This window comes from Dioscorea cayenensis, chromosome 5 (genome assembly GCF_009730915.1).
Source record: "Dioscorea cayenensis subsp. rotundata cultivar TDr96_F1 chromosome 5, TDr96_F1_v2_PseudoChromosome.rev07_lg8_w22 25.fasta, whole genome shotgun sequence".
NCBI classification, from domain to species: domain Eukaryota; kingdom Viridiplantae; phylum Streptophyta; class Magnoliopsida; order Dioscoreales; family Dioscoreaceae; genus Dioscorea; species Dioscorea cayenensis.
Genome location: NC_052475.1, coordinates 18,079,548 through 18,092,727, shown reverse-complemented (window position 1 = coordinate 18,092,727; position 13,180 = coordinate 18,079,548).

The following is a 13,180-nucleotide window of genomic DNA, read 5'->3' as shown; positions in this document are numbered from 1 at the left end:
CTAGCTTCTGTAACAGCAACATACTCTGCTTTTTGTTATAGAGAGAGAGCAACAACTTTCTTCAATTGAGAAATCCAACTAACTGCAGTGCTATTCAATATATAGATGTACCCTGTAGTACTCTTCCTGTTATTAGTATCTCTAGTAAAATTAGCATCTATATAACCCTACAATTTCAAACTTGCACCTGTGAAACAAATACATATATCTGATAAGCCCTTCATATATCTTAGAATCCACTTAACTGCTTCCCAATGCTGCTTTCCAGGCCTAGTCATATATCTACTCACAACTCCCACTGCATGTGCAATGTCTGGCCTTATACACACCATAGCATACATCAAGCTGGCAATAGCTAAAGCATAGGGCTACCTTCCTCATGTAATCCTTTTCTTCTTTTGTCTTCGGTGACTATTCTTTGCTTAGTTTGAGATGACTACCCAAGGGTGTGCTTACAGATTTGGCTTCATTCATATTGAATCTGCTAAGAACTTTCTTCACATACTCCGACTGTGAAAGCTTCAATATACCATTAGCCTTATCTCTAATGATTCTCATACCAAGGATTTGATCTTCAGCTCCCAAATCCTTCATTGCAAATAGTTTTGAAAATTGTTTCTTCAGATAATTGATCTCCTCAATGCTAAACCCTGCAATGAGCATATCATCTACATACACCATTAAGATGATATAGGAATTGTCAAAGAACTTGATATAGCAATAATGATCCGCTTCACATCTCTTGAACTCAATTTCATGCATAAAACTATCATATTTCTTGTACCACTATCTTGGAGCTTGTTTTGGGCCATACAAACTTTTTCTCAGTTTGCAGACTTGATTCTCTTGCCCCTGAACAACGAATTCTTCTGGTTGAAGCATGTAAATGTCTTCATCCAAGTCACCATGAAGAAACGCTGTCTTTACATCTAACTGCTCAAGATGTAAATTCTCTGCAGCTACAATTCCAAACACTAGTCTAATCATTGATATCTTCACAACTGGAGAAAATATCTCTGTGTAGTCAATGCCCTCCTTCTGCTGGAACCTTTTAACTACTAATCTGACCTTGTATCGCTTGCTACCATCATGCTATTGTGCAAAGCCTTCTTAGTTGCCCACTTCTATATACTCATTTGTTGTGCAAAGCCTTCTTAGTTGCTGGCAACTTAGTCAGTTCCTATATTTGATTTCTCAGCAAGGAATCCATCTCATCCTTCATGGCTAACTCCCACTTGCTTAAATTCATATCTTGTAAAGCTTTATCATAACACTCTAGTTCACCACCATCAGTTAGCAGGAGATAATTTAGTGATGGTGAGTAACGTTGAGGAGGTCTAATGTTCCTGGAGGATCTGCGAACTTTAGCTATTGGTATACTCCAATCAACCTGTGAATCTGCATTCTCCTTATCTTCTTCACTCATTTCTGAATAGTACTTTTAGCCAATTCGTCTAAATTGATAAACTCAGATTTTTTTTGATCTGTAACATCTAACAGTATGGTTAACTTGTCCTTGTACATATCCCATTCATTGAATATCACATTTCTTCTTCTGATGATTTTTCTGTTTTGTTCATCCCAAAACCTATAACCAAATTTCTCATCACCATAGCTAATGAAAAACCATTTTTTAGACTTTGCATCAAGTTTACTTCGAGCATCTGAATCAATGTGAACATAAGATACACACCCAAAAACTTTTAGATGTGAAAACTTCAACTTCTTTACTGCTCCAAACCTCCTCAGGAATTATAAACTCGATAGAAACTGATGGTCCTCGATTTATTAGGTAAGTTGCAGTGCTAACAGCATCAGCCCAAAAAACTTCTGGTAACCCATCATGTAGCCTCATACACCTAGCACACTTATTGAGAGTTCTATTCATGCGTTCTGCTACACCATTTTACTGTGGTGTCCCAGGAACAATCTTCTCCATCTTAATTCCTTCTGCAACACAATATTCACTGAAACCTCCATCTACGTACTCCCCTCCATTATCTGATCTTAAGCATTTTACTTTAAAACCTGTTTCTGTCTCAACTATGGCTTTCCACTTCTTAAAAGTCTCAAATAAATCTAATTTATTTTTCAAAAAAATAAAGCCACACCTTTCTGCTTGAGTCATCGATAAAAGTTATGTAGTACCTTGAACCTCAAAGTGATGCAATCGGTGAAGGTCCCCACAAATCAGTGTGCACTAATTCCAATTTTTCAGCCTTCGGAGTCCTGCTAGTTTTCAAGAATCTCACCCTTCTCTGCTTTCGTAAGATGCAACTTTCACACATGTCAAAATCAATAGACTTTATTTCTGGTAGCTTTCCTCTTGACAACAACATCTTCAATCCTTTCTTACTCATGTGACCAAGCCTGCAGTGCCATAGGTTTGCATCAATACTTGCTTTAGTAACTACAACTGTATCTCTTGGACATGAGGTCATATATAGAGTGCCAGTCTTTTTTCCACGAGCCAATACTTTGGCTCCCTTGTAACCTTTCAGGTACCACCAGCAAACATGATTGCATGTTCTTCATCATTAAGCTGTCCAACAGAAATCAGATTCCTCCTTAAGTCTAGAATATGTCAAACCTTCTCCAATGACCAGATGGATCCATTGGGCGACGATATCCTGACTTCTCCCACACCCACAACATCCAAGGCTGAACCATTAGCCAAATACACTTTCCCAAAATCACTTGCAACATAATTTTGTAGGATTTCTTGGTGTGAGTGGTATGAAATGAAGCTCATGAGTCCAAAACCCAATCATCAAGTGGGTTGTTATTGCAAGAACTAATGCATCATGTATCTCTTCTGTTAAAACATTAGCAGAATCATCTTCATTCTTTTTTTTTAGGGCTTTTTCATTGGTTCCTGAAATGACTTGTTTTCCCACAATTCCAGCATTGTATTGAACGACCTGATCTAGATTTACTTCTGTTTTGATTGAAATTTCTGGATTTTGATCTGCCCGGTTTGAATTTTTGTTAATGTTTCTACCTCTTGTCTCAAGATTTAGGGTAGAGCTAGGTCCTGAAGTTTCACCTGCATCTCTCTCGCGAATCTCCTCGGCCAAAACTAGATCTCGTATATCATTGTACTTGAGCTTTTCTTTTCCCATAGAATTTCTTACTGCCATCCTCATTGCTTCCCAACTGTTTGGCAAAGAAGCCACAACGATCAGAGCACGAACCTCATCATCAAAATAAATTTCTATAGACGACAATTGATTTGTGATAATGTTGAGGTCATTCAGGTGTTGTGCTATTGATGTGTTCTCTTCCATCTTCAAATTGAACAATTTCTTTATCATATACACCTTGTTATTTGTTGATGGCTTTTCATACATACCAGACAACGCCTTCATCAGATTTGCTGTGGTCTTCTCCTTCACAACATTATGTGCAACAGACCTTAACAGAGTTAATCTGATAACTAATAGTACCTGTTTGTCAAGAAGAACCCAATCCTCAGCCTTCATTATCTCAGGTTTTATCCCTAAGAGAGGTAGATGTAACTTCTTTGCATGCAGATAGTCTTCAATCTGCATCCTCCAATACGCGAAGTCTGTGCCATCAAACTTTTCTACTCCAGATGCCTTTCCTGCTTCCTCTGCCATTGCTCCCATTTCAAAAAAACTTAAAACCTTGCTCTGATATTAGTTGTTAGGAACTAATAAACAAAGGCAAGAATAAAAGAAAACAAGCAAAAAAAAGGGGAAAACACAAAGATTTACGTGATTCACCCAAAAATAGGGCTACGTTCACGGCCGCCAGCTGATTTCACTATTTTCTTCCAAAAACACTTTTTACAAGGATGAATATATATATATATATATAAGAGGGGAAAAAAAGAAAAAAAACCCTAGTACAGTGGAAATTTTCAAGATACCCCCTCAAAAATTTCCAAATAACACAACTGGGTGTTCAGTATGATCATGCTCCACACAACTCAATATATTAGACCAAGAAGTCATTGGCATCCTCAATTTTTATATAAATCTTAAATATGATTGATAATTTAGATAGGATGGAGTACTTTTAAATCAATGAAGGTTTGAATTTTTTTTTACATTTTTTACATTTAATACTTTTGAATTAAAAAAAGTGTATTTTTCGTATCTTTGGAAAGATATGTATAATTTGTATTTTTTGAACTACACATACATACATGTATAATTCAAGTATTATATTTGAATAAACTAAGGTTTAGAGGCATATATACACAAGTTTTTTTGGTCACTTAATATGTAATAATATGTTTTAATAGTGCATATAGAGTTGAAAAGTATATATATATAAACAAGGTCAAAATATCAAAATGGTCCATCTATTTTACGTTTTCCGCCCTTTTAGTCCCTCTAATATAAAATCCGCCTTTTTGGTCCTTATATTTTCACATTTTTGTCTTTTTAGTCTCTTTAATTGACGGATCTGCCCTTTTGGTCCTTCCAGTTGATGAATTAGAGGGACCAAAAAGGATGAAAATGTGTAAATACGAGGACCAAAAGAGCGGATTTTACAACTAAATGACGAAAATGTGCAAATACAAGGACCAAAAGGGCGGATTTTATATTAGAGGGACTAAAAGGGCGGAAAATAAAAAATAGAGGGACCATTTTGATATTTACACATATAAAGAAATCAAATTTCAAAGGGTATACATAACTTTTGATTTCATTCAAGGGATATAACCCATTGTTGTATAATTACAAAAATCATTTAATAAAATAAATAAAGATAAATATAAACATAAACATAAAAATCACCCCCATTAAATTATCATTTAATAAATTATTATTTTATGTTAAATATTTTGAAAATTTTAATAATATTTTAATAAATTTTGTGATATTTTAATATTATTTTTAATTAATATTTAACACCACATCAGCTACCTAAACTGAGTGACCGGCGTTAGGGGGGAATTAATTTTTTTTTTTCCAAAAAAAACATAATAGAAAAAGCTATTGTAGGCAAAGAATTATAGGGGGAGAGAAGAGACATTGTGATTATAATAAAGAGATTATTCAGGGTATTATTCTGATTATAAATGATGTACTTATTGCCGGTGAATATAATATAGATAAAGTCATTCATAACTATTATGTTAAAAAGTTGTCTACAATATATTTTTAAATATAAGGCACTAAATTATGATAAAAATAAGTGGAAAATTGCTAAAAACACCCCCTAAGTTTGCCATATTGCCAAAAACACCCCGTTAGTTTTTCACTCCCCAAAAACCCCTTCCTTTTTAATTCCATGTTTTTCAACCCCCCAAAGCATGTAACGGATGTCAACGGAGTGATTTTCAAATTTTATGGACGAAAATGCCCTTGCATGGGGAGTCGTGACTGCAGCCATTTCGGTGGTATGAGAGGAAGTGGGGGGGGGGGTTTCCGTATGGTAACCCCAAGAGAGGAATTTACTGGAGCCGTTTACTGAGTTTTTTCTCAACTCGCGTCTTCAGTTTTTCCATTTCCGAAGCTGTCTCCGAAGTTGTCTCTACCGGCGCAGCCTCTGTAATTGCAGCTTTTCCCTTTCCACTGGTACCTCGAAGGAGAAGTCCCGCGCAAGTAGTTGCCATTTAATCAGTTTGCAATCTAAGGTATTGAGTATGGTTTTATGGTAACTATTTTGTTACAAAGAAAAATTTTTTGGTTTCGTTTTGTGCTCCTGTTTTTGTTGGAAGATATTGAAGTCTGCAGCGGGATTTCTCAGCTGGGGTTTTGTTAGTTTGCAGGGCAATTTCTCGGCTAGGGTTTTGTGTTGTTTTGGGCTTTCGTCTGTATACACTATCGAAATAGTTATTTTGATTGTTATGATTTGTGTAATATTTATAATATACATTTCCCCTTTCATTTGATATGGTCGCAGTTTTACAAATGAGGTTTACGTTTAAGAAATGAGATGTTACAGTTTAATGAACTAGGTCTCTGTTTAACAATTGATATCTCTGTTTAATAACTGAAGGTTACCATTTAAAATCTTATATTTCCGCTTAAACAATTGTCAATACTGTATGTTGAATGTGTTGTTATTGTCGCAAGCTTGTGACTATGGCGGTCAACCTAGTTAATGGGCGATGCTATTTGACACCGGTAGTGGAGACCTTAGTGAATTGAAAGATAACATGACCCTCGACATCTGGAAGATCATCCGAAGGACACCGTTTGCAAAGATTCACTCGAGCTGGAAGCTATATGCCAAGAGAGGGCCCTTCTTGATTCTCTCATCGCAAAGCGTACGATGGCCGCACTCAATAAATTCGGGATCGGGGAAAGCTCGCTGAGTTTCGAGGCCCTCGGGATGTGGCCCCTCGTTCTTGCTCAGTGTTGCGATGGCGACGCAGTCAGTGTTTCGAAGAAGAAAAACCCGCGCAGCGCTCGAAGGGAGGTATTTATCAAAAACCTCACGAGAGACACGAGACTCCATCAAGAGCACTCTTGTGCAACTTGTTCGACAGAGGGGGGAAGAAGATAATTTTGTCAAACTCATGATGGTGTACCTCATGTGTACAGGTCCCTCTTCCCAAATACATCATGCTCGGTTCCGAACTCGGATCGCTGATTATGTCGACGATCTACCCGCCATGGGGCGATACGCATGAGGCAGCGACGCACAAGTGGTTGATGGAGGACATTCCACACGCAGTCGCTTGAGTGCAAGATAGATGCACCGGGAAGAAGACCAACACAGGATATATTAAGTGGTGCTCGGTCGCGCTTAATGTATGGTTTTACGAGCTGACCGGAACGGGAAAGAAAGTCCGTTTCGGCAAGATCCCAAGGATGCTGTGCTACGGTGAAAGTAGTTACGGGTGAAGCAAGTCGACCGTGAGAAACCAAACTTGTCATCGCTCAAGGAAAAAGAGTAATAAATCATGGACAATGTTTAATGAAGTCTTTAATGTTTAACCATTTTATTTAGCGTTTAACTTTATTATTTACGCTTTAAAAATTTATTCATAAAGGTGTAAATATTTTGTTTTCCGTTTAAATATAGTCTATAATGTTTAATATATAAAAACTCTGTTTAAATATAGTTGTTATAGTTTAAACTGAATGATTTCGCTGAAATTGTTTGGTTTACATATGTTAGTTTCTTGAGCTGGTTCCGACGATTGCTGAAAAAGAAATATTTGTTGGGGCCAACCGACGGATGGATGCTATTGCTCCGAACCACTTGCTCAAGGCGGTGATGAGAGGCGCCTCTATCGTGCGCGCCAACGCCTGCTTCTCCTACTTTCCACCCCACCACGCCGCACGCATTCCTCGACGTCGGAGAAGCACTCCCCACCCCGCCGATTGCAACAACCCCCTACTATGACAACGACAGGGGTCCCCAATTGTGGCAGCCCTCCCCGACCATGGCGGCGCCCCTTCGACCGTGGCAGCCCCACCGACTACCTTAGGCGAAGATGTCACTGCAACTCTTATGCAGGCGTGCCAGATATTGATGACCGAGTTTCCTCGGCTTGTCGCTCAGATCGAGGTAATCGGAAGGGACGTTCACAACCGACTGCACCGTCCCTCCAAAGAAATGAACCACCCGGGACGGACGAGCCGTCAGAATTTGACAATGACGACATCATCGGGGTGGCCATTCCAAGACGGCCACATTCGAAGAGACTTGCGAAAAAGAGGAGAACAATATCGCTCTCGTCTCCACCGCTGGGCTGACGATGAAACAATAGCAACACCATCGGGCGGTCGATGTCATATCGATTCTGTCAGCCGTAGATGACATGGCCACGACGGTGGAGGATATCGTAGATGATGTGGCCGTCTGCCGCTTGAGAAGATCGCTTTACTCCCTTGTTAACGAAATCCCCCGACCCGTGGAACCGGTCGCCGAGATTGCGGCATCAAAGATGGACACAATCCTCAAGAACAAGAACAAGCTAAGGGGTGTGTCTCCCGTTGATGCTCGCTGCCTGGTCACGGCCGAGAAGATCGTTGAACTGCTTGCGTGGCCATGGCCGCTGGCGCATGACGATCGCATCGAAGCAGGACACAATCCCACAACAAAAAGAAGCATGTAAAGGGTATGTGCTCGCGGTTGATGCCGCTGTCGTCCCAGCATCGAAGCGGACATAATCCAACAACAACAACAACCATGTAAGGATGTGTCTGCGTTGATGCTGCCGCCGTCCCCTCATCGAAGGAAGATGTCGCTGGTGCTCGAACACCGTGAAGGCTCAACGACGATGCTACATGAAGATCCCGACCGAGCAACGAGGGAGATGATCAAGGCCAATCAAAAATTGGGACAAGACGGCTCGGCAAGTCTTTTGTTCAAGAAAAAAAAATGGGTTGGCCAATCGCGTCTTAACAAATACGAGCAGGAGTTGATGAGGATCTTCCTTAACTACCGTATGGACAGGTAAGTTTAAAGTTTTCATGATAGTGTTTAAAGTTTTTATGATAGTGTTTAAATGTTTATATGTTATCATTTAATTTATCTACTTAACGTTTAATTATTTATAATATCATTTGAGCATTGATAATATCATTTAAATATTTAGAATATGGTCTAATTATATCTCATATTGTTTAATCTCAAGACTCGTCGTGTGGAAGAATGATCTCAGCATCTGACACTCGGGACAAATTATACACGCCGCTGAGGGTAAGGAGATGGTCACGGATGATGTGATGGGACGCCTTTTGTATGCATAATACAAAAAGTCGATGAGCAAAGTGCCATATCCCTACAAAAAGCATGCCTCCATCACAAGACAGCTGGCGCTGTTTATGTCAAAGCGTAACGACGCATTACGAAACAACTATGAGCTATGATCGGAGATGCCGTGCGCAGCTTGCATGAAGTTGAAATTGTCATCCTCCCGATAATAATGAATGGCCACTTCTATGTCGCTCGTCCCTCGACAATGACAAACAAGAATACAGGCATTATTATTCATGCGCGGGGTACGAAAAAGACACGTTGGACATGGTAAGTTCTTTAATTATGTTCGATTGATAGTGTTTGTTATTTAATCGGTATCTTAATCTCAACTTGCATATCTCGACAGCACAATCTATTCGACACGGTACTGCCGATATGCGGTCAGGGCGAGTCGGCGACCGCAAAGTACCCACTCGCTACTACATGGAAACCCCACGGCAAAAACAAGGAAGCGTCCCATTGCTCGGCCTATGTCATCGCGGTTTATCGAGCAATTACTTTGGGGTGAGAAGCTACGGCTACCACAGACAGACGTTCCTTACCTGAGATTAAAGTATGTTACCCGCATACTTAAGGAGAGGAGGGCAACCGGCGTCCATGAGAAAGGGGGGTCGTCCGAAGCGGGTTAAATTTTGATTTCGCAGGACAGGACTTGTATATGTTAATGTCAATTTTGTTTTCGAATGTAAACCAGGACAAATTCAATTCATTGTTTTCATTTTCGAAGAACATGACTTGTATATGTCAATGTAAATTTTGTCTGTTTTCAATTGTAAAGTCAGACTAAATTCCATTCAAATTCAATTCATTGTTTAATTTACAGTGTCATTGTTTACATTTCAGTTTAAATGTTTAACTTTACCATCTATAGTTTAAATATCAGTTTGAAACATTTAAAATTAAAGTTTCTCTGTTTAAAATAACACTGTCTCTGTTTAAATAACTGTAACACTGTAAAGAATAAGAGTTTAAATATGAAAAATTTCCAGTCAATTCAGATTGTTTCTCTTTAGAAGTCAGCTTATTTACAATGCCTAGTCGGCGACAGTTTCATTACAATATCTACGATTGTGACCGGATCCATGGCAACGGCTGCAATGTAACTCGCGGACATCTAACGCTTGCAACTCGATCCTCTTTCGTCTAGGACGCCCAGGCTGCCTTCTCGTCACAGGCGGTCGCAAACGAAGCTCACGATTTCCATCTGAAGGCCTGTCATCGTCGGGTATGGGGAATATAGCTTTCTTATACTCTATTTTGTAATTGTCGACGGTGAAGTAGCCGCTAATAAATCGATGAACATTGGTGTTTATCTGCATTATTGCAGCGCAAGCGTGTTCGCAAGGGATACCATAAACTTGCCACCTTCGACATGAACAAGTTCTGATGGCAAGATCTAAAGAGTTGCTGCACTGGTCGATCACTTCGTAACGATCATCGCCACAACGACCAACACGAAGATTTCGGCTATCCTTAACAATGATCTCTACCTTCGAATGTATGTATGGGCATAAGTAGGTCTTCCATTTGTTCGCTTGCTCACGCCGGTTACATAACATGCGCATCAACTTGAACCTGACAAATAAGGTTAAACAAAGACAGTGATGGTTAAATAATTCGTAAACATGTTTAAACATTATTGTAAATAGTTAAATGAAAGGATTAATATTTAAAGTCAGACAAGTCGAATTAAACAAAGATTGAAAATGTTTAAAGGGTAACACTAAATGTTAAGTGTAAATCAACATTCGCAGAGCTTATGGAGTCGACCATTTTCGTCACCGGTAAATGACGAGCTTCTTTGATCCAAGCATTGAACGACTCCGTGACATTTGAATACATCTCACCCCAACGATCACCTCTGAACAGATAATTCGACCAATGTGCCATATCCGATTTATTAATCAACCAGTGATGAGCTTCGGGTGATGTGGCCTGCAGTTCATTCACGGTATCATCGAAATCTTTAGCCGTGGATGCCCACGCAATGTGGAAGCATATAGACCAGCACTCCTCCCTCAATGCCTTCCCAAGTCTGACATTGGCTTTCATAAAATTGGCCTCAAAATGTTGAAGACAGTATGCATGTGGCGAAGAAGGGAAGACTCTCGCAATTGCGTTCACAAGGCCCTTGGACCTGTCCGACACGAAGGTAATTATCTGACAAGAGAAACTTCGAGACCCCATCGCTCATATATCTCAGCTAACACCAACTCCCAAGAAGTCTGAGCCGTGAACATTAGCACTCTTCCCTCCCCGTTGAATCTAGCAATACCACAAAAACTCTCCATAATATATCGGCCGAAAACCAAATCGTATCAAAACCAAATGAAATGAAGAACAAAAAAAGAAGACGAAGAAGAAGAAGAAGAAGATGTAAACAACAAAGCAGATCGGATAGGGCAAACAAAAAAAGTGCAGATTGTATGCATAGAGGTTAGACTAGACGTGATGTGATTGAGCGGTATTTTTTTCCCTCCATCCCAAGGGCAAAAAGGGAAATATATGTTACTCGTCGCGATGAAGACATATTATCGTCAGCTCGAATGAAAGTTCTCACCTCAACATGAGTCTCTGTTTAAAGCGTCGAGCTTTTTATGTTTAAACAGATACATATAGTGTTTAAAAATAACAGATTACTGTTTAACTAAAAGTCTATATCATGTAAATAATACGTAAACCGTTTAAATATAGTGATTTAACTGTTTAAAAATATATGTTATTGTTTAAATTGAATGCTTTCACTGACATCGCGTTGAAGATGGGTACCTCCTGGGTCACTGTTTAAACATCTTTATGTATTTGCTTAAACACCGTTGTCATTGTTTAAAGAGTAAATTGATTATTGTTTAACTTTTTGTATTGTTTACAATGCCGTTCTTTGTTTCCCAAATTGTTTTTACTCTGTCTATGTTTAAATTTCACAAGTTATCACAAGGAGACACTCAAATAGGTTTGTTTGTTTAAAATATTTAAACGTTTACAATGGAGAATCTGATTAAATATCATAAGTTCACATTCAAATAAGCTTGTTTCATTTAAAATAAAACATTTACAACATTTACAACATTTACAACATTTACAACGTATTCTCGGACCTTGGACACTCGCGACTCGACCCTCGTAGAACGAAACAAGTGTCTGTACATTCGAATGCTCACGGCGGTTGCATAACATGCGCATCACATTGAACCTGCACAACGTAGAACATTGAAAAAGGTTAAACAAACACATTCATGAAAACGTCTATTAATCAATGTGTCATGGTCCGACTTAGCGAAGATCCCGATAGTTAAACACGTAAAAGTAATATTTGTACATCGACGTAAGGTTCTTAAACGGTAACAAAAAAAGTCTCAGTGATAAATATCAACTCCGTCTTAAAGGATGTTTCTCGATCTCCCTCCTCTAGAGAATCCTCCGCAATCACGCAATAAGTGAAAACTTTCTTTTCTTACCCAAGTCGAAATGCCCGCTTAATTGCTTGCCCGTCATCCACCGCTGGAGAATCCTCTGCATTCAGGCAATTATGCGGGTATTTCAACTTGGGCAGGAAAAGATAGTTTAACTTGTTGCGTGATTACGGCTGATTGATTCTCAAGATGAGGAGGATCACGAGACATCCTTTCAGATAGAGTTGATCTTCGAACTTTCGTCTGACTCCAGCGAATATCATACACAGGAAGCAGATGACGAGGAGGAAGAGGAGGAGGAGGAGGAGGATGATGAGGACGACGAGGAGTGGTTGTCCATGGGAAGGGTTCTTCGTTGTTATTTATGGTGTGAAGTCCACAAGCAGGCTGACGCTTCATATCCGAGAAAAAAGTGAAATGCACAGTGGACCGAGATTGACTGATGACAACGAACGGGTGTTCGGATATTTATGTTACCGTGCATAAGAATTAATGCCGTCATTAATTCTTATGCACGGGATACCATAACCTTGCCACCTGCTACGTGCCACCTGCCAACACTTTAGTTCAAACGAAAAAGATCAATATTTTACGCAGAGACTTTGAGAATTTACACGTTAATATGAATAGTTAAACATTATTTAAAATATACAAATAGATAACCATAAACGAGAAGAACTTTACAACGAAATGAACTCGTTTTCAAACGGAGACGACAATGACACATGCTCTGTCTCGACAATAAAATCGACTACAGCTCATTTGAAGATGGAGTGTTTTTGACCAATCCGATGGAAATCAACTTCATTTTCTATTGGAGAAACCGATTTATATATTTCGGGTATGATAAACTTCACCCGGACTACCACAAATGAGTCGCCATAATAAACACCCGCAGAATGGTCAAAGCTGATAGAATGAAGAGATTCTCACCAGTATACGAAAAGCGGCGGAATCAAGTCGAACAAACCAAATGAGGAGAAATGAGGAGAAGAACAAGATGTAATGCAACTTCTAGGCATTGTCTATCAGAAACCAAGCAGAAAGCCCTTGAAAAGGTTGAACATGATGTG